This window comes from Haemaphysalis longicornis, unplaced genomic scaffold (assembly GCF_048455015.1).
Source record: "Haemaphysalis longicornis isolate Haplotype H1 unplaced genomic scaffold, Haemaphysalis longicornis Haplotype H1 scaffold_2, whole genome shotgun sequence".
Classification (NCBI taxonomy): Eukaryota; Metazoa; Arthropoda; class Arachnida; order Ixodida; family Ixodidae; genus Haemaphysalis; species Haemaphysalis longicornis.
Window position 1 is genome coordinate 271,579,775 of NW_027526295.1, and position 25,501 is coordinate 271,605,275.

The window sequence follows — 25,501 nt, forward strand, 5'->3', positions numbered from 1 at the left end:
GTCACGAAAAAAACAATACATGCGATTGGGAGAGAAGACACAGGCATGCTTTGTGTTGGTGCTGGCCATATTGGTGCTGGCCTCAACCGGAACCCTGTTTATATTTTTTTGGTTTATTTACGTTTTACGAGCAATGGTGATGATATTCCAATTTGGGCTTTTTGCAATCAATTCCTAAATATTACCTTTTTTTACAAGTAAAGGGGCCCTGAATCGGGGCTAAGTGAAAGTGGCCCTGTTTCCCTCCGCTCTAGGAGGAACAGCGACAGCTATTCATTATAACGCGTCTTGGTAGGGGGCGGTACTGTATCCTAACAATCCCGTGCCGCAGGTACGTCATACGCATTATAATCCCCGTCTGCTTCATTACGCTGCATCTTATGTTGATTATCAAAGGGATTTCTCTTGCACACCATATAGCCAGCCGGACACACCTATCCAGTTTGCATAAAAAAAGCTAGCAAAGCGGTAGCGCTAAAAAATACGCCAAGGAAAGCGGCAAAAAAGTTCGAACAAACTTATCTCTGCATACTGCACTATAATTAGAGGCATTTCTTTTCCGGTTCGTTGTTCCTACAGAAGGACCATTCCACCTTCTGAGTCACCCAGCTACGAAGCACATTTTTATCTCTATGTTTTTACTCTTCTGCCGATTATATGCAACTATAACTACCAGGCTAACACAGCCATCAATACCCGCCGCAGTGGCTCAGTGGCTATGGCGTTGTGCTTCTGAACCAAAGAACGCGGGTTCGATTCCCGCTTGCGGCGGCTGCTTTCCTGATGGAGGCGAAAAGCGAAAACGCCCGTGTGTTCGAGATTTCGGCGCACGTTAAAGGTCCCCGGTGGTCAAAATTAATCCGGAGCCCTCCACTACGGCGCGCCTCATCACCTGCGTTGCGTCGGCGCGTTAACACCCACAATCAATCAGCCATACAGCAATGCAAACTGAACCACTAAAATTGTTGCCGAACAGAAATACAAAGTGACATGTTTAACGAGTAATATATTAATAGGCCACCTTTGGTAGCCCCTGACCGTAAGCACCATCGTTACGGTACAAGAAGTTACCATGGTGCTGCTTGTGGGCTACGAAAAAATAAGAGCGGACGCGTGGTCTGAAGTTGTTTGTATTGCGAATCTTGCTCTGTTGGAAAATATGTAACAAACCGAACAGCTTCAAGCACTCTCACCGATCATTACAAAGCACTTATTCGACCGCGTGCGCGTGAGAAAGGGTACATGCGTGCGGGCCGATGTACTGGGTCATTTTCGGGTATACCATCGATAACATGTCAATGACGCGCACGTGACCAGACATCGGGACGACTACTGTGACTAATAATGCGAGGCGCCCGCGCGCCTTTAAATCTATAAAATTTGAAACCGCACAGTGGGTCGTTTGTCAGCGTATCTGTCCGAGCCACCGCTCTTGACCCATTTGGCCAGCTCCAAAGTATTCATGAGGATGGATCTGCAGACCAGTGGGAGGGCTCCACCGCGTCGCATTACTTATTGACGCTCGAGCCACGGCGGCGAAACGTTGGTGCATTAAAAAGAGAAAGCGAGATCAGCACCTGCGTATTTCAAGCGGCACTGCCCAAACAGGATGCCGGCGCACTGTGAAAAAAAAAAAAAAGAAAAAAGAAAGAAAGAAAGAAAGAGAAAGCAACGAGCACAGAAAAGAGCGACAGGTTTCCGGCGGCTCGTTGAAATTCGTAAACACTGGCGCGATCGGTTTCAGCTAGCTACGTGGACACGGCGAGAATCCCGGCTTCTCTGCGGATCACCATCCTCACCGCCACCATTGTTGGGCCAATAACGCGGTTGAAGAGGCCACGAAGACAGAATACGAACTTGTTCTGGTTGAAAGAATCATAGCCTCAGTTAGCTCGCTCAACTCAACTCCATCCCGAAGGAGGCTGTTTCAACAAAAGTGGAAACATAAGAAACGTGGACAAACTTTCCAGTTTCGCGCCACACAACATCAGTAGTAAAGCGATAGGGGAGTTACCCGTGTATTAAGTTCATGTCAATGTCGATGTTTTAACCGCTTATTTGGTTTCAATAACCTACATAATGCGCCGCACGGGAATGATGGGTGAGCCCCAACAAAATAGCGATATTATACGTAGATTTTTTCAACTTATTCGTCCTGAAAGCTGCCATATTATCGTTGGCTGTGCCAGCGGCCCTCTGACTGGCGCAGTCAACAGGAAGATGTAACTGCGCATGCGCAACACAGCCAAAAGCATGCGATATTCTTAAGATGAACGGATGAAAAGGTTTATACCCCGGAGAATTGGCTTAGCTAGCCAGACATATTTTTTGGCGGGTGCTGTACGCCGACGGCAAAAAGAAACCTGAAAGGAAACATAGCCTGCACCCTTATGGACCAGGGCTTCCCAGACTAGGGGAGCCCTTACTACCCCCCCACCTTCCCCCCCCCCCCCACCCCCCCACTTCCATCTTTCCCGCTGGCCGGGCGCCCAACCATCAGCGCCTGAAGCTCATCTACATAAAGTTGATTCGCTCATTATTAACTCACTCATTTTCTTTTCTTATTTTCTTATTTTCATTTATACATTTTTATATAACGAGAAGGATTAATTGGAAAAGCGTGGTCGACAAATGGCCGAAACGAAATGCACCGCTCAGGAAATTTAGTGGTGTGTTCGTACACCCCCCCCCCCCCCCTTCAAAAAAAAATATATATATCTACGCCCCTGGCCCGGAGCATGCCAACGCTTTTGATTTCTGACTTCTAATAAGAGGCTCGGGTAGCGGCGCCACGATGGCACCCGCAATCACTCGTCGCCATCAAGCTCTCGGAGAAAAGAGAAAGTGAAGGGGAAGGTAGAACAGCGCATAGACTGCTGCGCATGCCGGGAGCGATTTGTACAGAGCAAAAGGAGCGCCATTTTCGGTTCCCGGAGTCGCCGGGGGTGCCCGAGCACGAGGCGGTCCAGGCAGGCGAGGGGCCTCGGAGCACCGAACACGGGACCAAAATAACGACTTCCGTCCCCGCGACGTGAGCCTTGAACCTGGCATTGGGGGCGTTGGACGACCCGGGGAATTTCCGCGCAAACAGCTTTACGAGTGTATAAAAATTATTACGCAATCGTATGTACGGAACGTTGTCCCGTCTACTTCTGTGTCATCTGTACAAGTAAAAAAAAAAAAAAAACAGCAACAAAATTCTTCAGTGTAGCGCAAAATCACAGCGCAAGATGTACTGCAACCTCCTCAGAGTAACGCGAGCGCGAGAATTACTTTTCACACAACGACTAAAACACAACTAAATACACTATAATGGTAAAAATGAATACCGCACGAGCGAATTCATTATAACAGCACTGCACATGCCGCGCCAAACATCACGCCTGTAGTTTTCCGTGTGGTTGGTACATGCCGAAAATATTGGTTCAACCGGCGTTGCTACTTTTATGGACCCTGGTTTTTTATAATAGTGCTGCCGATAAGTAGGTGCATATTTCGTCTAAACAAGTCGGCGAAGCGCACCAGCAAGCTTCCTGGAACGTTCAACCCATTTCTATTGCGTATCTATACTGTCGCTCCGTTACCACGTAGTTATATTTGCCCGCTCAAGGTGCGTATCCGAAGTTATCGCACCATTTCTTTCGTTACAAAATAGAATAAAGACACCGACCTATACATTTTACAAGAATAAAAAGAAAACGTTTCCGATCTCACGACGGCCAAGAGCTTCGTTCAAAAATCAGATTACGAACAAGGCTCCCACGTGAGATCCGAAGCGCATTTTGTTTTTTAGGAAAACACACTAATGGGCGCTTTTATTTCTGTCATCACAACCCATTCCGAACAAACGGTCTTCCGTCAAACCTTTGATTCCGTTTCTTTCGTTCGCTTCTTTAAACATGTTTTCGGGAGACATTTTCACGGAGCCGACAGGTGTTCAACAGTGCTTGCACTTTCTCCTGTGCCTCTAAAGCCCCGGAAAAACTTCCTGCAGTGCCGAGATTTCCCCCTACACTGTCCCACGTGGGAAGGCGTTCGTTGTGGGCGCGATGCGTTATCCATCGCGCGCCTGTTTTATTGCTCCGAGAACTGGTGGCGGAGGCGGGGGCGAACGAGGCAGCGCAAAACATCCAGCGTGACAAGGGCCTGGCCTAGCAGGATATATACGCCTACGATTGCGAACGGAAGATCAGGCACGAAAGAAACAAAAACCGAGCCGGAACTTATGAACGGGTTGTGCGCAAACTGTTATGGTTACACTATCGCGGCACACAGCCGCGTGTGTCTGTCAGTGCAAACACGAGCAGCCGGCAGGCCGGCCCTTTATAGGGGCAGAAGGCCGATGCGGCGTGCGGCGTGGCTCAGCGACTTCGCAAACACCCCGGAACGAGCTTATAGATTCCCGGGAAGGGTGCACCGAGTCAACAGGCGTACATACGTACGCATGACGAACCAGAGTGGCCAAGACTGCGATTCCGTGGTGTGAAAGTTGCCGCTTTATATACGGCGAATAATCAACGCACATATGGCGGGGGAAATGTTTAGGAGAGGCCTTCGTCCTGAAATAAATGCGCGTTACCACCACCAACTGCAGTGGAAACAAACAGGGTAATGGTGATTGCGGTATTGATGATGATGGTGATGATGATGATGGTGATGATGATGATGGTGATGGTGATGATGATGATGATGATTTGGAGTGAAAGAGCAGCAATACGAATACTTTTCCCCAAACAATAATCACTGACTAGCAACACATGTTACGTTTGAGTCGTACACGTCGTGCTTGTACGCAGCTCGAAGCTGCTCGATTGATGCGTTCGTGTGCTACAATCAAGAAAATTAGAGGAGGTTCCCCCGAGGGTCGCTGAAGCGACGCGAAGCATACAATTAATCAATCGTGTAAAGACACTTGCCGTAAGACATCGTTAGTCCCGTTCGATAAAGAAAAGGAACACTGCAAATATCACTTATGTATTGATTTCCTGCCTTATGTTTGCGTAATGTCTTATTCTTGTTCAACAGTGTTGACAAGTATGAACATTAACACCGGACTTGGACGTTTAGATTTGGCTGTGGGTATATAAAACTATTACGCAGTTTCCGTTTCACTTTGGCAGGGTGGCTGAATCGACTCACTCACTCACAGACAGACAGACAGACAGACCAAAATTTCTGCGTTTAAGTAGCCCAAGAAAGACTATCGACTTTAAAGTCTGGATAATACGACTAGTATGCGTTTCGTTTCACGAGCCTCAGCTAAAGTCGAGGCAACCTTAGACTGAGCGAATGAGGACGCGTGAACAAACAGAACAAGCTAAAACGGGGCAACGCCCGCAGCTATACCCAAACCATGTAACGGTGTGACGTACACTTGCTCGAAGCAGCGGCTCGTGCGGGCAGCGACAGCAGGCGGAGGCAGCGTGACCTTCGTCTCTGACCCAACAGCGCGCGTGGAAAAAGCGCGAGGAAGAACCACCCCCCGGGAGGCGCAGGATATGAGGTCATCTGGTCGATGTCGTATCTGGCCGCATTTTCTCCCGGCTCGCTATTAGAGCTCCATTTCCTCCCGGAACGCAAGCAAGCTGCTTTCCCGATACGGCCGATCGCTCTGCGCACTGAGAGCTGGCTGCCACGGCGCTCGCTCGGGAAAAGCCCTCTTCATATACGCCTTTTTGGAGAAAGCGAGCAATATCGTATAAGCGGGGTTTTCACCGAACCGTTCACTTTATTCTAGAGAGTATATAGCCAACCTTTTAGCAGCAGCCGAGGAAAACTTCGCGGTAATGTAATGCACAAACCAAACGGGGCTTTTCAAGTGTCCTCGATTTAGACGAGCGAATTCAGTCAGCTTCTAACGTCCGACGTCGATCGTGCAACCGGTACAAGTGCGCAAAGTGCAAAGTGCAAAAAAAAAAAAAAAGGAAGAAAAGAAAGACTCTGTCATTCACCCACCCTAACCATAATAAAACAACACTCTACCATTAAGCTATAACTGCTTTGCCAATAAGCGACACTTCAAATAAAGCGATGTCATCATAACGGAGGCTTACTGTACTTCTATTTCCCTTAATCCAGCGAAAATCTCCGGAATTTCCAGACTGCTCAAACGTTCGCCGGCGCGTTGATAGGGGGCACCCGCATCCGTTTCCTGAAATCGATACAGGTTGACGCTCTTCGTAGAAAAATCTCCTTTCTCGAGGGATTCCTTGCGCCGCGAAAACAGATAAATGATCTGCGTAGGGTTTGTCATTCCGTCTCGAACTCGCGCTTTTCGCGAAGACAGAGTGAAAAACATCAGACGCGACTTCGCGACTTTTTCCAGACACAGGGAAAGGCTCCGGAGTCGAAGGCGACACGGACCAGTATATTACCACCTCCTCCCCAACTTTCCGCGCGAAATAAATGTTGCGCTGCTGACTCGATGATCAAACGAAACCTAGCCTGCTTCTGAGCTTTAAGTTATCAACGTTACATCAGGTTAGTTTTCAGATTGCAACGCCCAGGTTCAACGCCCAACTGAAACCTTCCATTGCAGGCGAAGTTTTCCTCGGTTGCTGCTAAAAGGTTGGCTATATACTCTCTAGAATAAAGTGAACGGTTCGGTGAAAACCCCGCTTATACGATATTGCTCGCTTTCTCCAAAAAGGCGTATATGAAGAGGGCTTTTCCCGAGCAAGCGCCGTGGCAGCCAGCTCTCAGTGCGCAGAGCGATCGGCCGTATCGGGAAAGCAGTTTGCTTGCGTTCCGGGAGGAAATGGAGCTCTAATAGCGAGCCGGGTGAGTTTAGGGGCGAAGCCCCTAAGGGGCTGGGGCTGTTGGCGTCTCCTGTCGTCGTCGTCGTCGCAATCGTCGTCTCGTGTAGTCACGGTACTAAAACACCACGAAACTCGTTTAGGCCTCACGCTAGAACGTAACGTGTACAAAAAAAAAAAAAAAAAAAAAAAAACGCCGGGACACTCGTTCACGCCTCGCGCTGGAGCGCTTCGTAATGCGTACTAAAAAAACACCGGGACACTCGTTTACGCCTCGCGCTAGAGAGCTTCGTGCTTCAAAGGCGACAGACTTTTACAGCAAAGCTGTATACCGTCGGCAAAAACGCCAAGGCGTCAAGAATCAGCTTACACACTGCATGCTTCGCCCCTGCACAGGTCCCGCGTTCTTGGGGATGGCCCTAATTTTTTTTTCCGAGAATTTCTGTCAATCATCTAACATTGTTTTGTTAATTGTGCTTCAAATTTCCTAAGTACAATCTCCGAGTCATACATGAAATAATCTGACGTTTCATGTTCCTTGTATAATGCTTCATACCTTGAAACTTTTGAGAGCAGGTGACAGAACATACGACCCCAACTACCGCATTTTTTATTGGTTTACATTTAATGTTGCCTGTTCGGTATAAATCCAGTGGAACCCGCCGCGGTGGCTCAGTGGCTAAAGGCGTTGCGCTGGCTAAGCACGAGGTCGCGGGTTCGATTCCCGGCCGCGGCTGCCGCTTTTCTGATGGAGGCGAAAAGCAAAAACGCCCGTGTGTACGAGATTTCGGCGCACGTTAAAGATCCCCAGGTGTTAAAAATTAATCCGGAGCCCTCCACTACGGCGCGCCTCATCGCCTGCGTTGCGTCGGCGCGTTAAACCCTACAATCAATCAATCAATCCAGTGGCGGACATTACCTGCATCATACTCCGGGATGCCGGTCATAGAGTTGGAAGAACTCTTCAATTGGCGCTTTAAAGGAAACTCTCTAAATTGAATGATGATTTGAGTTGTTTCGTTCTTTTTTCTGACAGAAGAAATATTTGGTTACACCCTGCACGAAAGAATGCTTCTTTGCGCTCGCTTTTTGCAGTTTTCCAGTTAAGCTCAAATTATTTCTAGAAGCAAAAGTTTGCATTGGCACGCTTATTTATCGGGCCGCTTGTTCCGCGCTCACGCCAAATCGCTGCCAACTGTCGAATTCAACCACCTGATCAAGCAAGGAGCAGTGCAGAATGCGCTCTAACTGCGGCTTTCTCAGCTCACTCCTCATTCTTGAGCATTTCTAGTGAGCGTCACTTCTATTCTAAATTGAAATTATGGGGGTTTAGCGCACAGAATCTAAACCAGGGCCACGAGGCGCGCTGCAGTGGAGGGCTCCGGATTAATTTTGACCACCTGGGGATCTTTACCGTGCGCCGAAGTCTCGGAACACGGCGTTTTTGCTTTTCGCTTCGTGTGACAAGCGGACACGACCGCCGGGATATTTTATAAGCAGCGCATGCGCGTGTATACGTTTAGTGGCAGTGAGACGCTCAGCGGCGAGCGATCGCCTATATCCATCAAGGAACCGGAGGAAGGCAGTTGGATGAGTGCGGTGAATATCAATGCCCCGCGCTAGAAAAACAGGAACTCGATATATAGCTGGTGGTAGATGTCGTCGGCGTACTAGTGATTTGCAGCGCCATTTCACGCATCCGTTTTCTGCTTTTGTATTTCACGTCTTATCGGCGGCAAGCGAGCTGCGACGGCTCGTTCCTCCGGCTGCATACGTCTGGAGCCGCGCTAAACCAACGTCGTGTTCTGGACCGTCTCCAAGTGTCTATTTCAGCATTAAACGGCGCGGTAAACGATACTGAGCACCGACAAAAACAAAAAAAAAAAACAGGCTGTCGCTTTTAGGGGCTCTCCACCATCGTCCTCAATTTGCATATCAGCGCGAACGTTCGTTTCGACATACGAGACAGCCGCACTCTATCTGCTTGCATGTACGGCGAAGCGTTGCTTATCTTTAGGGCGTAGCCCCCACAGGAATCACGTTGACGCTGCTTGTTTCATAACTGTACTATCGCTATAAAGCTTTATCTCTCCAAACACTATTTGTTCTAGCGGAACTCGTGAAACGGCGATAATCGTAGTAGCGCTGCAAACGACACGAAGTGACGCCATCTGCTGACGGTAGCGGTGTAAACAAAAATGTTGCTCCGGCAGAAGTCGGATTCCACCGATGAACGCACTTTGGCGATGATTTAAACGGCATTAAATTAAACATATCTTAGGTTGTGTCGAGTGGGTTACATGCAGATTCATGCAAGCAAAAACAGAGAGAGAGAGAGAGAGAGAGAGAGAGAGAGAGAGAGAGAGAGAGAGAGAGAGAGAGAGAGAGAGAGAGAGAGAGAGAGAGAGAGAGAGAGAGAGAGAGAATGTTCTAAAGACAGTAAGCGACCGTGCCAAAGACACGCCCTGCTGTCGAATTTTAGCAGCTCTGGAAAACTGGATTTGAATGAACAATGGGCAAGACTACATACAGTTACAGTCCCTTTAAAAAAAATAGTGGAGTACGTCGTACTGCTGGCCCCGAGCAACAGTACCGCTGGCACCTTTTGGTGAGAGGGACCACTCCACCCGGAGTCTATAGAGCTGAAATGACTCCTTAGCCTCCCATCGTCAGCGACGTTTAGCAAATACACGCAAAGTGTGTTCGCAAGGTGTACCGCAAGGTGTAACGTACGCTTTCCCCTCGATTTTTCCTCTCGTGCGAGTCCGAGTACTCACCCAGCGTGTTCGATTGGACAAGTCAGAAGTGCTCAAGCGTCCCCGGAGCATTTCTGTTTCCCTTTCCCTCTCAACAGCAAAGGGGTACACCCTAGGATCACTTCCCGATGCTCTAATAACACTTCCGCGTCTTGACGCCAGCGCCGCAATGCACCCCTCTCCTCGTTCCCGCTGGAGGAGCAAGCCGAAAGTGCCGACAGCTGCACACAATACGGCGTCACATCGGCCTCAAATGCCGAGGCCCATACTACGGCGGGTCAATTACTCGGACTCGCTCTTCACAGGCGCGCCGGAAGCGTCCGAGCACCTAGCGAAGGCGGCGGAAAACAGGCAGACACAACTGAGAGGGCCGACGCCCATAGCGCCCAGTATAGCGCGCATGTCACGCCGATCCATGCAGGTCACGCGGCGGCGGACCAGGCCGATGACGCCTGGGTTTGTTCGGGGCGCCGGGCCAATCACTTATGTCGTCGTCGCTCGCTTTATGCCCCCCCTCGGGCAGGCACAAACAGCGAAGGCGCCAGAAACAGCGGGGCAATGGGTATGTGTGCGAAAGAAAAAGACGCGGGAAAAAAGAAAGACGGGCCAACTTCCATTGTGGCGTGTAGAGAGGGGCGCAGGGAACGCCCCTCTCGACGCGGTGTGCGCTCATAAAAGGACGGCTAGCGGTGCGCGCGGCGGGCCACCGACGTTAAACACCGCCAAACCATGCCGCGTGAAGGCGGTGACGACGGCCTGGCTTTGGTCGGCATATTAATTTTGTTTGAGAACTTGCTAGCACTCGTGCGTAGGTGTGCATCGAGGAGCGATCAGGGGGTGTATAGTGAATAGCGAAGGAATAACGCGCCACGTTAGGCAGACAATGGCCGGGCTTCGGTCACGGTGCCACGCACCCGGTCGGACCGATCAGCGGAGCGCGACCGTGTGAGCTGGGCGTGTGAGCTTCGGCAGCGTAATTGCCCGCAATAGCGTCGCACACGGCTGAAAGAATGCAGGGTCCCTGGGACAGTTTCAGAAATTGAGGTTTAGGGCGCTGAACAACTGACCTATAAAATATTTCGCTTCACCACAGCACGTGATCGAAAGAGCGAATTTGACGAATGACGACGCCCAGCTCGCGACTGGCGTAAACAATATAAACTGTTGTGCCAGCCATATTCTATTGACTCTAATGATATGCTGGGCCTCGTAATTCACCAAATTCGCGTATTAGGTCACGCTGATCGTCGTTCTGAAGCATTGTGGTGAAGCCCACCTGCGGCGATTTCTTAGAGTGTATAGTGGAGGGTTAATTTGAAAACACGCTGGGGATCTTTACAAACGCCGATATCTAGCCCACCCTGGCTGATATTTGAATTTTCGCCTTCGCCAGAAAAACAGCCGCCACTGCAGGGGAGGTGGGGGAACTATATCCGCGACGTCGAGCTCAACATCAAGCCGGCACAAAAACCACTCGTTATAACGAAATCGCTTGATTCGAGTTCCACAGTCTCGGCTGCAGTGCGCCCGAAGTAACTGGTCCCGATTTTAGCGAAGTACCGCTTATAATGAAGCCCTTTTCCTGCCCCGAGGTCCTCGTTATTTTGGAGGTTTACCGTACAGTAGTGCTGCAAAGGCACGCAGCAGTTACGCGCTAACGCTCATTTCGATGTCACACGCATGGTTGTGCAAACTCTTCTACTGGGTGTCTTAAACACTTTCAGAATTCACACACTTCGTACGTAACTTCGCATTAGAAAGACAAGTGCCAGCTACATGCAATCGGCTAACAGACGCGGCTCCAAATAAGTAGAGGAATTTTGCAGCATTTTTGCAGGCTTCTGCACCATAATGGATGCAGCGTTGAATAATACGGTCTGTGGGAGTGAATACAGCGTGGAAAAGCAGTTCCTGCCTCGTGTGAAGCGAGCAAATCACAGCATGACGGAAGACAAGGCGCCGACCAACAATCACGAAGCCGCCGTTATGGACGCGCAGTTTTCTGCGCTCGGGGACTGCGCTCGGAGCGTGATTCCGATCCCGGGTGACATATCTCTCTCTTGACAAGCGCTTTCAAGTTATTTTTGGAGCGGTGCCTAGTTCGGTCAAGAGTCGAGACACAGTTCAAGTAATACCGAACGCTGCACGCAACTTTCGTTATTTAGGCCACAATTGGACCTGCATATAAAAACTGGCCCGTCATTGTTATTGCCCCAGTGCGCTGGGAGAAAAGATAAAGTGCACGATTCTTCAAACGGTCGTTCTTCGTCTTCCCCTTGCTTCTTTTCCCGCACAGCCGAATTTTTTTTTTCACCCTTCTTTCTCGGCACCTAAAGTTGCCTTTACGACAACGGCATGCATTGTTATGGCGCCGTACCCCGTTCCTATCATTACCGGCCCCCACCTCTCCTGGCGCGTTTAACCGTTAGCGAAAAGAAAGCGGAGAGAAAACAAGAATAACAACTCAGTGCAGGGTCCAAATTGCCCGGGCCTTGTCGGTGATTTGCATACGAAAGACGGAAACGCGCGATGGTGGGCACGCAGCGGCGAAGAAAAGTGGGGATCTTCGGAGTCGTCGTCCGCGCTCAAGTCACCGTCGTTCCCCTTTTCGGCGGCGCTGACGGGCCTGTCGAATGCACGAAGCAGCAGCAAACTCCGCTCCTGTCTCGACCCCCTTCGCTGTTGCTCTTCCGTGGTGTGCGTCTTTTCTTCCTTAACAACAGCTGAAGAAGAAGGTGTGCGATGGAGTAGGAGGAATCATTTCTGCTGCAGACGCTATGGTCGGCTGCTTTAGCTAAGCTTCAACCGCCCACTGTCGCCTTCTACGTGTTGCTTAGGGAAGGAGTTTTCCAACTGCCCCGAGAATAAGGCCATTGCGAACGAGAGTAAGGGTACCGCGAATAAAGGCATTGAACCTATTCCACTGAAACAGCACATGCCAACTAGCACCGTGAATATTTCTGATACCTCGCACTGCTAGCTTCAGCTCTTAAAGGGAAGCGAAAGGAGGAGATAAACCATAACCTATTTCGGTCACACTTGCGCAGGCAAACGTTAGAAGTCGTTTCAACGAAATACTTTTAAGAATGCATGTTTGCCCCAGGCTCCGTGGCAGACTCACAAGCTTCGAACGCGGTTCGCGTTCACTGGTAGCCGCGAAATATGAACGCTCGACAATAATGTTCCACGCCCGCCATTTGCATCAATTAGCATTAATTTCACGAGACATGAGGAGAATCCCACCCAGCGCAGCGCTAGGCTGTTAAGCGGGATTGCGCTCCTTAAAAGCTAAATAAGACTCAAAATACGACCCCCGGAGCGTCTGCGGGCCGAACCGAGCTGCTCACACGGAGCTTACGTGTCTTGCTCCAATTGAAAAGCTCCAGTTCTAGTAGCCCCAGGGTTTTTCATGTCGAAAAAAAAAAGAAATAAAGGCAGGAGTACACACCTGTCGTCGGGCCTGCAGAATACAAGAACACTGCTAGTGAAGTCCGCCGCATCGCAACAGCTAGTTCTACGGGGTTACTGAGAGCTGCACCTTTTGTTCAAAACTCGCAGAGCAAGTGTCAAAAATACTGAGGACCCACTAGACCCGGAAATAACACGCAATCTCGTGTGTGCAAAGCAGTCAAGCGACAAAGACTAGAAAGCAGCAGGCAAAAGTCTCTCTCTCTCTCTCTCTCTCTCTCTCCTCTCTCTCTCTCTCTCTCTCTCTCTCTCTCTCTCTCTCTCTCTCTCTCTCTCTCTCTCTCTCTCTCTCTCTCTCTCTCTCTCTCTCTCTCTCTCTCTCTCTCTCTCTCTCTCTCTCTCTCTCTCTCTCTCTCTCTCTCTCTCTCTCTCTCTCTCTCTCTCTCTCTCTCTCTCTCTCTCTCTCTCTCTCTCTCTCTCTCTCTCTCTCTCTCTCTCTCTCTCTCTCTCTCTCTGTGTGTGTCTGCCTGCTTGGAAGTTTGCTACTGCCCGCTCTGGTTTGATCCCGATCACAATGCGAAACGAAAGTAGAACCCAAGAGTGAACGTACAAAAAAACGCGAGGGGGCGTGTACCGATTCCCAGCTGACTCATATGGGACCACACACGGCGGCAAGCAAAAATCGTCTCTACGGGCCCAGGTATGACATTTAGGTGTGCCCGATCCGTCTAGCAGCAGCAGCCCTTTCTCCATTTACGACTGACTAAACGACAACTTAGCAGTTCGATCGACCCTGATCAACTCATCCTTCGATCGGGACCCCCATCGGTAGCACTGGGAGATGCTCTTATAATAAATTAGAACCAACAATGTTCCCAATGATTGCAGAAGCTAGCTTCAACGATGGAGAATGTCATCTCGCGCTCAATATGGTAATTGGGCACGGATAACGCAGTCTAACATTATTAATTGCTGTGGCCGCTCTATTCCAGTCTTCGCTCTGTTCCAAGATCATATCGTCCGTTATAAACGGCACAAGACAACGAAATAAGTCTAATATTTCCTGGAAGAAAGTACGGTCGCAAAAAGTGAACTCATGAATAAGGCGTAAAACATCGCGGTGCGCGCAGCAGAATTCGTGCGCCTTAATAAAGAACGCGCGAGTACCGCCTATGACATAGGGCGACATGCGATAAGGGTTATCGCGTGTTGCTTTTCTTTCCCGGTGAAATCTCCCGCAGTCCTGCATTGGAGGGTGCCATGAAAGAACAGAGCGGCAAGAACGCGAGTAAAAAACTATTGAACCCATCCCCAGAAATTCATTGAAGCGCATAAGTCGGCCCATGTGCTTTGAGTGAGTAAGCATTATGGCAGTGGGAATTGGTGAATCAGCCGTGAGTCTGTCGGCAGCTGTCAAGATCATTTGGTAAGCCCCCTGAATGGGTGCGTGAGAATTGTGGTCGGGAACGTTGACGTCGCAGCCAAATGGAAATCGGCGAGACGGGTTCGAGCTTGTGACGGTCCCTGTCATCGTCACTGGTCAATCTCCTTGATTAGGATACGAGAAAAGTGTGGAACCCCGTACTAAGAAGCTCCCTGTATGGCAGACAGACACGGATAGTGCCTTTAGGAAACATCACTTACAAACACACTGCTCTTCCGCAGTGAAGACGGAGGGGCATAACGCCGTAGACACTGAAATATATGGCGTCCGATATGTCCAGTTGTTAGTAAAACGAAGTATCGTGACCATTTGTTATGAGTTGACCGGAAATTAAGGTCGCACTTGCGCATTTGTTGCGTCGGCGAGAAAGCCTTCTCCCCATACCTCTGATCCCGTAGGCAGCTCGTTTTCGCATTCGTTTTTATTGCGTTTCTGCAGAATACTAACGTACATTTGCGAAGACTATTATTTTGCATGCGATTTTTTTCAAGAGACCTCTGCGAGATCCTATAGGCAAATCCTGCAGTGACGATGGCGCGGTATTGCCCACAATGCTCCGATTCGCTGCGTGCAACTAGAACACAGACAGGAAGAAACCTTCTGTACCACTGTGTACAAACCAAGTTGAGTGCAATGCTGGGACTGGAGTACCACAGAGTAACCCTGTGGTCTCGGCGCAAGACGACACATAAACGTCCACGTGAAAGACACGCAGTTACGAACACACAGTGCGATTTCAGAAGCTTATAATAATGAAACGTCCGGGCTAACCTTAGACACTGGCTTTAAAAATGTATGCCGATAGGGATATTATACGGTGAAAAACTAACTCAAGAGATTAACTTATTATTTGATTTATTGGTTCATTGACTGATTGTTCCAATGATTGATTCGTTCGTTTGTTGTTTCAGTGAGTGAGTGAGTGAGTGAGTGAGTGAGTGAGTGAGTGAGTGAGTGAGTGAGTGAGTGAGTGAGTGAGTGAGGGTTCCGCCCTAAGCCCCCCCCCCCCCCCCCCCCAAAAAAAAAAAAAAAAAAGATTTGCAACACGACGCAGCCTGTCGTAGTCACAGTTTCCCAAAACATTGCCAGACGAGTACGCCGCCACGAATGCCAGTAACTATCTCATTAAGCATGCACCGCCGAGTTCCGGCTTCGCGCCCTCCCCCTGCGCCAGAGTCGTTTGGTCACGAACACTGCGCTGTCACGAGAGCCCAGCTGTTGTGAAAAGCCGGCTCGTTGTTCTCCCTGTCTTGCGCAATCCGAACGCCCCGTCTTGGTCTCACAGCGACGCAGGGATGAATATGCAAGCGTGCTACCCCGTCCCGCAGCCGGCCGCACCAGGCTGTCGTGGAGGGCGAGCGGGTAGCGAATGGGAACGCAACCTCGGCGACTGAGTGGACTCCTGGGAGGAAATTTCGCCAGTCACTTCGGGATTAACAATCGGGCGGGCGTTTCTTTTCTGGCACCGAAGGGAAACACATGTGCGCAGACAAGCCTGAACAGGGATTCTAATTAAGGCGCTTAGGTTGCTCCGCTGGCAGAAATCTCTTTCAGTTACTCGAGTTTAGATGGGCGGTTTTCTTCTCTCTCTGTTTTTTTTTGTCCCCACTATTTTGCAAACAGCGATAACGCAAATGCGAGAACGGCACTGACGCTTTAAAAGCGCTGACTTCTAGTTTACCCCGTGCCACTAATCGACAGCCCGTCATTGCGAATGCCTGCAGCGCTTCGTCCTATTCGACAAGCATGCCGACGCCGAGACTACTCCAGTGGTCTAACAGTAACGTAAAGTGATCCCTGTTTCCTCGCGTGTTTCCACGGAACTGCCGTCGGCGAATCTTCAGGGTTTTCTGATAATAGTCGTCCACAGCGACCTTTAAATGATAAGGCACTCTTTTAACCCAGTCATGACATGCCATATCAATAATAGTTAAATCCTCAGGAACTGGATTTGTTCCAACCATTATTTTTTCTCTCGCATAAAATATCGTACGCAGTTGCGGCAGTTTGTTGGTATGTATGTATGTATGTATGTATGTATGTATGTATGTATGTATGTATGTATGTATGTATGCATGCATGCATGCATGCATGCATGCATGCATGCATGCATGTATGTATGTATGTATGTATGTATGTATGTATGTATGTATGTATGTATGTATGTATGTATGTATGTATGTATGTATGTATGTATGTATGCACACACGTATAGCGTACACGAATATAAGGAAGAAAAAAATTCAGCACCATTTCGTTCTGTGAAGGTGGGTGACCAGAGGAGCTGTCTGGGGTAATCGGTTGGCCACAAACTCCGGCTCAAACCGTGCCGTCGGGTGGGGGAAGTTTTCAGCGGGACTGTAGCAGCGCCGACGACTTGCGCTTTCCGCCTCGCCGTATTCGGGGTCTCACCGGACATCGTAATTACGCTAGGCGTTCGCGGCCCGATCGTCATCGGTAGTCTTATTCCGTCACGTTCACGCCCATTGCCGCCATTTGTTCCGTATGAGTACGCTTCACTATGAAGCACACAATGCGGGACCGCCACCTTACAAAGACCAAGCCTACAGCGATCTCCTAAAGTCTGCTGCTCTTCTAAACAGAAATGCATTGGGATATCATTTTCCGCGGCCAATACAACACGCCACCTTATATCGAAATATGAAGAGCCAGAGGCGAAGTGAGGACGACGGGAGCGGGCTTTATCGGTCTACACAAGCAAAAAAATAAAAACAATAAAAGCCTTTCCACTCAATGTGAAAGCTTTCGGAAGTGCAGAGCAGTGATGCGCCATGATAGACTGTACCGCCGTTATCCACTCACTGATACCACCCAATGTAATTCAAACTTCCCGCCTTCGCTGTGCTTGCATGCCCCCTGCCTAAAACTTCGTCAGAGGGAGTTCTGTTCTTTTTGTGCTTGCTTTTCCTCCCGCACGTGCTGCGTTGCACTGCCACTTTTTTAACACGAAAGTGTTTTATTCCCGGATACAAACACATTTCACTGACAACATATCCGTCACGGAAGTGACGCCAGTACAACGAAGCAAGCGGCCTGTAAAGGGTGCACCCCTGCACAAAGGGTCTGCTTGCGGGGAAGGACCCTTCAGTACTAAAGAGCATGTTTTACTTAGGGTTGTTCGTTTTCGGGTTTTATATTTTAACACGATAGCGTTTTATGTCGGTATACACTAAGATTTCACTGGCCTCCTATCCGTCCCAGAAGTGACGCCTGTACACCTTTGCAGAAGCGACCCGGCAGCAGGACGTCGCTCGCCAAGCACACCCACAAAACAGCCGCGAACCCGCAAATCATGCTCAGTTGCAGATTTCGCTGCACATTTCACTTGCGTGTTTTACCGATTCCTATGACAGATAAATCAACTGCAGTATTTTTTTTTTGCTTATTATCGTAAAAACCAACCCAACGAGCATTACTAACTAAATGAACGCGGGCGCTGCCGGTTAATTACGTATATTTTGTCTCAAATGTACCTACAGTTTTCTTTGCGCTAAACAACGGGGAGAAGTATGGTAAGCGCCAGCGGTTCACGAGTTCGAACGCTTATGACTACATATCCCGCTTGGCTTTTGAAGCCTCTGGGTTACGCCGCGACGACGGAACGCCGTGCGGCTCTTCTTGGGTCCAGCGAGCGAGCTACGACGACAAGGCGAGCCCCTAAAGTGTTCTGCACTTAAACTACTGGGCGTTAGCCCGTAATACCTCCGCTGCGAAAAGCTGCCGAGCTCACGGTTTCAATTATGTCACAACTAGCTGTGCGTCACAGGCACGGAGCAAGAACGCACGTGGTCACAGGCAACAGTCCAGTGTCTAGTAAGATCTGCATAAATCTTCGGCGCTTTGACAGTAAGCTGAATTGGCGAACACAATCCAGGAAAGAAAGATGCCAGAAGTGGGCTGCTTTCCTCGGCTAGTTTCCTGGCGCGAATGAAGGCAGGCTTGAGAAACTGAGCTATCTTTCGATGCGCCAGCAGAAAGGTCATACAGGGAAAGTGCAACCAGCTTCCTTTTCGGCGAGGCAATTTCTGCGTACACTCCGAGGCATTGACGCAGTTTTTGCGATCGATCATGAAGCCAATTAAAAGAATGTCAAAGCGTGGAGGTAAAATCAAACACTTGTTCGTATTTTCTGGACACCATCTGCGTGCCTGTATACCTCGCTAGTAAGCGTCTGAATACTAATCGGGGAGCGAGGGGAAAATGTAGCGTCATCACTAGCACGCCATCACGAGCAGCCAGTCCAGTCCACCGATCAGTTCGGACGAAGTTCCACTTTCACAAGTCAAACCATGCGAATCATGACCATGCGAACATCAAAACCATGCGAATACATGAGGGGGAGCTATGGGCTTTATCCCCGACAAACAATAAAAAAGGGCAATAACACTTGCGACACACATGGAGCGCAGGAACAACGCGAATATCTCACGTGACAAGGAGGGTTTTCCAAACTTAAATTTCGAGCAGTAATGAACAAGAAATACTTAAGTTTGTTGGCACACTTAGTCCTAAATGCACTAAACTGGTAGGGAGGCAGAAAATACTGTTGTAGCCACAGCGATCACACAGGTCACATCTTGACAGCAAAAGTAGGGTCTGAAACTGACAAGCCATGAATGGGGTGCAAATGCAATGTAACACAAACAAGGATGAATGACGTCGCAATCGCCCGTACAATGTGCTATGCTTAAAATGAAAGGAATGTTGAGGAAACGGGATTTTACGTACGGGAAAAATGCCAATCCATGCTCAAGTTGTCCGTAAACTGTTTAAAAGATCTATTTAAACCCAGTACTACGGGTAACTAACTTGCTGACCTAATTTAGGCAGCCAATGGGGCAATAAATTTTGCACATCTTTATTTACCTTTTCCAACACTTGAGTCAAAGGGTGCTCGCTAGCCAAAAAAGATATCTAGAGTATGGCCTCGACAAACGCCACTAATTAGGACCAATTAAAACCAGTTGCCATAGCGGTTTCCAACCGCAGCAGTCGGGGCAGCACTTAAACATCCACATAACACCGGTTTCCAGTCATGTATTTCATTTGTTTTGAAAGGTGCGAAATAGCGTGCCCAAAAGGGGCCATAAAGACGAAATACAAGTTTGGTTCGCTTAAAAGATTGCTTTCCCTAATAATAATCATACCGATTCATCATAATCATCATCATAATCATCATCATCATCATCAATAGCTTATCTACGGTAACTGCAGCGCAAAGGCCTCTCCCATTAATCTCCAATTATCCCGGTCCTGTGCTAACTGCGACCAATTCATCCCCGCAAACTTCTTGATCTCATCTGATCATTTAACTTTCTGCCACCCCCTGCAACACTTGCCTTCTCTCGGGATCCACTCTGTTACCCTTAATGACCAACGGTTATCCTGGATTCGCAATACATGACCTACCTACGTCCATTTCTTCTTATTTTCTACTAATATGTCCTGTTTGTTCCCTGACCCACTCCGCTCTCTTCCTGTCCCCCAACGTTACACCTATTATCTTCCGTTCCATTGCTCGCTGAGTCGTCTTAAATTTAATTAAGTTGCACCCTTTTAGCGACGCTTCAAGTTTCTGCCCCGTAGGTGAGTACTGGTAAGATACAGCTGTCATACACTTTCTTCTTCAGTGACAATGGTAGGCTGCCATTCATTATCTCAGAATGCCTGCCGAATGCACTCCAGCCCATTCTTATCCTTCTAATTACCTCTGCCTCATGGTTGGGATCCGGGGTCACAACTTGGCCTCAGTAGATATTATCGGCCCCACTTCCACTGTTTCGCTACCTATCTCAAATAGCTGTGCTCTCCCGATGTTATTGATCATTACTTTAGTTTTCTGCATATTAATTTTCAGGCCCACGGTTCTACTCTGTTTGTCCAGTGCGGTAAGCATGCAGTGCGGTAATCAAACATAACCTAACCCAAACCAAACCCAACCTATCCTAAACAAACCTAAAGGAACTGAGCAAGTTACCAATGCCTGGTTTTTTCAATATATTTTGTCTTCGTGGTCCCTCAAAATTCAGCGGCAAAAATGCGACCATATTCATTTTACGACAGAGAGGAATGCCCTTTTGATTCGAAGCTTTCCTTGCCTCACTGATGGCGACGGTACGCGAAAACGCACTGCAGGAAAGCGGAACTTACACAATGGGAGAGCACATGATGATGATGATGATGGGCTTCCACGGAGGCACATCAAGCGCCTCAAAGGAACAGCACGCCTCCCGTGGTCGGAATAGAATATAAGTTCCTTGCGTTATGAAGCCGATGACTGCCCGAATGCGCCATTCGGTCGCGGTCGCAGCAGTTTGGATTTTGGACTTCGATTTTCACTCAGGTTAGAGGGAAGAAAGCTCCGCGTATTAACCACCTTCCTCTTAAGAAAGCGCTTTTGTTATTTTTACTCAGAGTGAGTGGACAGGGTTCGTGTTGTTCTCTCGTGCAGCATAGCTCTATCAACAGCCTACCTCGTTTTAACCAACACGCGTGCACGACTGTATTCTCTTCTCCCGTCCCACGGAGAAACCAAAATCCGCGGTGCACAACGCGGCGAAACCTCTGAGCAATTCCTCCACCCAAGCACCTCTCTAGGGCAGGATGCGATGTAGGTGCACGTTCTCAAACTGCGGGGAACAGAAGCTAGAGAGGCTTGCGATAAGCACAGTCGAAAGGCACCCTTTATCAATCTGTTCCAAGGTCTGTGCGGACAAACACAAGTGGAGCGCGGTATCTCGCAGCCTGTTTCACACCTGTGACACTATTCGTTAGGGCAGCAGCCCACATCAGGGTCGTCCACGAGAGGCATGTCGGTGACCCTTTTTGAAGCGAAAGCTTTCTTAGTAGGACAGATGACACCCTGCTAAAAAACTAAAGCGCTTCCATGTAGACCGGTTGGTCGAACGAAAAGCTCTGATAAGATCTCTGCACACACGAAGCGTGCGTGTAACCGGGCTTTCACTGCGTAAAAACGGTTACTTGAAAATCACGAAAAAGGAACGATTTTAGATAAGACAATACACGCATCGGTTATAAAAAGGGAGTACAATAGTTTACCTTTACCTCATAAACCACGTATCGGTACACATTTAGATCGTTCGTAGATGCGTTTACGCAGTACGCGAAAAATCATCGCCTGGGTTCGTTCGTCGTTTTCGATTTGAATTTTTGAAGGTTTGACGATTGATTGGAGGCACTTTCAGCAAAGGTTGGAAGCACTTTTAGAGAAGCGTTTGACGCAGTTTTGATGTTAGAAAGTTTCCGCAATTCTCCCAACTTTTTTTGAAAAGGATAGTGTTTCTTTTTTATTTTGCTTTTTTCTTTCTGATATTTACCGTAAGAAGAACCAGGGAAAATTGAGGACAACAGCAGCAAAAGGAAGAGCTGCGGGAAGGAGAAAGTGCGACGCGCGTCGACTGCAGGGGCATAAAGCGTTCCTTTGCGTATATATTGATTTCCTCAGTGCAACTGCAGCTATGTAAAAAGTGTGAACGCCTGCCACCAATGGTACTTGACTTTTTTACGTTAAGAATTTCGTTCCGTCTCGCGCTCCACCTAAAAACTTTCGTAGCCCCTGCGACCAGTCTGCTCGACACGAGCAAGGAGCAAGACATCGCCCACTTGAAGTCCCACGTCACACAACCTACAGACATATGTAATGAGAAACTGCCTGGGAACTGTGAATTTTGACTATAAGCGTTTAGCATGATCATGCACTCGCGTGTCTCCTATGCAGGGCAAAGCGCTGATGGGGTCAGCCAAATGTCTAATTTGAGGCCGCATTAAACCACAGTCGATGCAGGACGGCTTCGTCGTGTCTGCCATGCACAGGTAGTGTCTTGAAGGTGCAATTGGGGTCAATGAAGTGCGGGGGCGCGTACTGCTGCCTTGCGTCAGCACAGGTAAGACAGCTGGCTAGCCAGGCAGTCGAGGAAGTCGGAGCTGCCGCATGTTTTCTCGCGAACGGGACTGGTAGCGCGGGAAAAGAAAGTTCGCGAGGCCGCTTCGTCTGCTACGACATTGCCGGCGCAGCGTGCAGACAGCCGCTGCAGTTCCACGCTGTGCCTCGTTTTTGTATGGCTTTGCGGTATACGCAGTGAAGTGAATTTTCCCGCCAAGGCTGTTTGTTTGGGAGCGATGCTAAGCACTCCAGTGCGAAAACGGAATCAGTGAACATTGACTGGCTGCTTTGCGACACAATTAAAAACAGCGCAAAGTAAAACAAGACGTACTAGAAGTACTGTGGCTAGATGGGGCGATGACGGTAGGTCTCGAGGATGCGATTCAGATCCCTACGTGACGATGTAGCCGTCACTGAATTATCAGTACAAACACAAGAACGGTAATGAGCAACAAAAACAAAACTATAAAATTGGGGCGCGTAAATATATGTGCGTTGGGTTGAAACCAGGCACAGTAACAACCTCCAATGGTGAAGACATCTATAGCGTCCGGGTGTAGGCATTAGGTCTTGTTATGCGGGGCAGGTCCTTGTGGAGACAGCGTCGGTAGCCGAGTGAGAAATTACTTCAGACATGCGCCAGATGAGACAGTGACCATTGTTATTTACAGATAGGATACGCATCTGCATCAAACCAGTACAGTTAGCTGCTGCAAAACGTAACGGGTTCTGTTAACAGACTCCAAGAGTCTACGGCATCAGGAGCAGGAAAGGCCCTATGCCTCCAGCTTGAACTTCAAGTACGCTTTGGAGGTCTTGTGTATTGGTCCCTATCTTCTGCACGGGTGTCGCAGCGATAACTCCGTACGCAAATATAGGGGCCCTCGAAAACAAGCTCATAAAGCCTAGAGAACGACTAAGACATTCCTCGTTGAGCGCTGGGTTGCTAAGGCGAAGAAATTTAAAGGCGCTAATCTTTTCTTGCTCGCAATGCAATTTCGGTGTGCATGGCCAGTTCGAAGCTACCACACACTTCTCTTTAGGGAAACATTAGTAAATGTTTTCCAAAAATATTTCGCGTCTTGGGGTGAGCAAAGGCATCTGAAATGCCACAAGCTGGGCTATGGACTAGAGCAAGTCAAGGAAATCATAACGTCTCCTTCCCCACTGCCCCTTAACGGATGGTCTTCGAGGGTTCGAGAACGCTTCATTCTTACTGTCACGATGAATATAGTGGTTAAGCGCAACTAATTTTGTTTAAAAAGACCGAACCTTTCTGAACAGAAGAAAAAAAAAATGGAAACGACGTAATGCAGCTCCGTTCCTTGTGTATTTGTTCAATTCTCGAAAGTAAGAATATTTGGCTGTAGCCTCCCACGAACTCATAATGCACACGTTTTACCTTAAATCGGACATAATATTTCGGAAACCAATGGTCGCGGGTACCATAAGCAAAGCTACAGTGAATTATATTTCGCGGCGGCGCACGTAATCCGACATTACGCGCGCTGATGCGCTGTGCTGCAGAAATTCTGCACTGACTTTATGTACAAGAATGTTCGGTACGAAGGATCTCTTCCACTAAGGTCTAAAAATCCAAAGCTGAGCGTTAACGACCTTACATTTTCCAACACGTAAACACAACAACCCATTTTGACATACACTTACTGCCTGGTGCAGTCAACTCATTCAACGCCAACGCGCAACCCCAAGCAATCTCCGAGACGCTACCAGACGTCCAGAAAGCGCGTGACGAGGTTTATAAATTGCGCCAGAATGACTCACACGTTCACCGCCTCTTCCAAGCAACGTATTACAGAAGCATGTTCATGGGCGCAAACAAGCTCGAATGAAAAGAGAAAAAGCCCGTCCTTTCTCACTTTTATGTCCTCCAGCAACATTTTTTCCAGACAGCTGATAACGTCGCAAACTGCTAACGACGCGCGGCCAACAAACTCTACGCGCTCCACAAAGCATTACAGAAGCGCGGCCTTCACCCGCGGAGAACAGAACGCACGGTCGCGCGTGGTACATTTTGACAGACGCGACCTCGCAGCTGAGAGAAAAAAGGGTGCTACAGCTCGTTCCAAAGTAAATTTACGCGGGGACGGTTGATTTACGTTAGCCTCCTTTGTCTTGGCAGGTGGAATTGGCACTTTGTCGGCCGGCGTTTCGTCTGGCAGACTTTTTCGCCGCAGGTGAAACGACCCCCTAGACAGCGCAGCGACCGCGCCGCGAGACAAGCGTGAGAGCACGCCGAGAGAGGCGTGCTGAAAGAAAGCTGGCGCGAAATGTGCATACAAAGGACCGCACTTACATGCTCCGCAGAGGTGCCCGGAGTCGAAGAGCCGGCACTTGCTAGTATCCGATCGTTTCCGTTGAGATCACTCGCTGCGGTGCTTCTCCGAATGAAATGATATTTCTTGTCGCGCACCCCCGGCGGCCCCAACTTCCCTCTTCGATGGACGATTAGTCCTCCCCGCCGCCGCAGCCTCCGCCGCCGCAGCGTGAGATCAACTCAAAACTATTTCCGGCCAGCGAAGTGACGCGGCTTGTGGCGCCATCTGGGAGGTTTACAGAACACTTTGCTAACGGGGTTCGCCAGCTCATCGCATCGTGACGCCGCTTTTCAATGCATTCTGGACTCGTTTTGAACCACTTTCTAACGCGCGAAGTTCAACTGGGTGATTGCACAAGCATTCGCTTGATTTCAGGAGTACAGTTCTTATGAGCTGTAAATTGAGATGCTCGTAAATATTTTTGGTCATAAATACCTCAGTGCATAAGTATTCGAAAATTTAAATCATTGAATGGGTAGCATTCATCAACGGTATAAAGTGGCAGACGAATTGTCAGTCGACGGCAATTGCACGCGTTTTCACTTCAACGTGTGTATTAATCTATTCCGACTGTTCTGATGACAGTTTAAAATGACGCCGAACTGCCTAAAATTTTGCATCTGGTTTTACAGGAAATTTTAAAGCAGCGGGTCACCAGAGTTCTGATGAAGCTCTCAGTAACCTCACAAACACAGCGCGAGTATTCTTGCGCGCAGTTCCGCAGCATCACGGGCCTATTGAGTAAGAAGAAGGTGGACGAACAAAAGTTACGGTACCCAAGTGTTCCAGCAGATGGGTACCATGACGGTGAGGGCTCTCCTCAGTCCAGAAGTCCCTGGGCGACCGCCGCCAGCCGAGCCCTCTTCACCAGCTGA

At 48.9% G+C, this 25,501-nt stretch overlaps 1 protein-coding gene across 4 annotated transcripts in view; it reads right to left on the bottom strand.

The window, feature by feature from the left end:
- LOC144170708 (uncharacterized) overlaps positions 1-24,783 on the bottom strand; it is a 188,649-nt gene extending 163,866 nt beyond the window's left edge. For all 4 annotated transcript variants that reach the window (XM_077700670.1, XM_077700668.1, XM_077700669.1 and 1 more), the window contains exon 1: positions 24,605-24,783. The gene's annotated coding sequence lies outside the window, so the exon portion shown is untranslated. The remainder of the gene's footprint in view (positions 1-24,604) is intronic.
- Between the last annotated feature and the right edge of the window lie 718 nt (positions 24,784-25,501).